This window comes from Otolemur garnettii, unplaced genomic scaffold (assembly GCF_000181295.1).
Source record: "Otolemur garnettii isolate 467f Iridium unplaced genomic scaffold, OtoGar3 scaffold00140, whole genome shotgun sequence".
Classification (NCBI taxonomy): domain Eukaryota; kingdom Metazoa; phylum Chordata; class Mammalia; order Primates; family Galagidae; genus Otolemur; species Otolemur garnettii.
The window spans coordinates 3,787,829-3,789,039 of NW_003852535.1; the positions used below are offsets into that span (position 1 = coordinate 3,787,829).

General features: G+C 43.3%; 1 protein-coding gene across 2 annotated transcripts in view; it reads left to right on the top strand.

Annotated features, from left to right (window-relative positions):
* The window catches only part of TUT1 (terminal uridylyl transferase 1, U6 snRNA-specific), a 17,722-nt gene that overhangs the window by 3,287 nt on the left and 13,224 nt on the right, over positions 1 to 1,211 (top strand). The window contains exon 1 of one of the 2 annotated variants that reach the window (XM_012810639.2): positions 837 to 860. The exons of the other annotated variant lie outside the window; for it this stretch is intronic. The gene's annotated coding sequence lies outside the window, so the exon portion shown is untranslated. Of the gene's footprint in view, positions 1 to 836; positions 861 to 1,211 lie in introns of those variants that run through there. 2 annotated transcript variants of the gene reach the window in all.

Genomic DNA, 1,211 nt, shown 5'->3' on the forward strand with positions numbered 1-1,211 from the left:
CTCAAAAAAAAAAAAAAAAAAAATTCACTGTTGCCGAGCTTTGTTCTTAAGTCAAATTATAGTTCTGAGGCTGCAATGTAGTTAGGTAGGCATGGCTTAGGTCAGTGATTCTCAGCCTGTGGGTTGCGACCCACAGAAACCGTATTAAAGTCTTGTGGCATCAGGAAGGTTGAGAACCACTGGCTTAGGTGATCCCAAATATTCTCAGTAGCCCAGGTCATCTTTCAGGATCAGGTGGGGTCTGTTATTCTTGAGGATTGCATTCAGCAAGTGAACTACAAAAGGAGTTTAATTTTTCTCGTCTAATAAGAAGTCCAGACCTGAGTAGTCCAGGATTTTGCTGCTTTCCTGTACTGTCATTATTGGCGCGTGCCTTTTACTTCATAGTTATAATACTGCTGCTTCTGAATCTTTAGGCAAAAAGGGGCAGATTGAAAAGCAAAATATAAGAGGCTAGCTCCAGCTGGGTCTGACTCCCCTCCTTTTTGTTTATTTCTGAGGAAAATACTCTTTTTAGGGGCAGCACCTGTGGCTTGGTGAGTGGGGCACTGGCCCCGTATACCAAGAGTAGCAGGTTCAAAGCTGGTTCTGGCCAAACAACAACAACAACAAAAAAAAATAGCCTGGCGATGTGGTGGGTGCCTATAGTCCCAGCTACTCAGGAGGCTGAGGCATGAGAATCACCAAAGCCCAAGAGCTGGAGGTTGCTGTGGGCTGTGATGCCACGGCACTCAACCTAGGGTGACAGAGTGAGACTCTGTCTCAAAAAAAAATAAAAGACTCCTTTCAGAGGCCTTCTCAGAAGACTTCATATATCTCTGTGGCCAGAACTCTTATCATATGGTTACTCCTAGCTGTAGGTAAGCCTTGAAAATAAGGTTTTGTTAGCCGGTCACTTTGCCTTTCTGAACAAAATGGGGGCTCTTGTAATTAGAAATGGAGAATATACTTTGGTGGGCAGTTGGCTGTATCTGTTCCAGGATACTGCTTCAGGAAGCTCTATGTCCCCATTTTTGTTGATACTTATGTTAATTGGAAAGAATGGTATTTATTTATTATTATTATTATCTTTTTAAGAGACAGACTCTCACTTTATTGCCCTCTGTAGAGTGCTTTAGTGTCACAGCTCACAGCAACCTCCAACTCCTGGGCTTAGGTGATTCTCTTGCCTCAGCCTCCTGAGTAGCTGGGACTAAGGAATGGTATTTTCT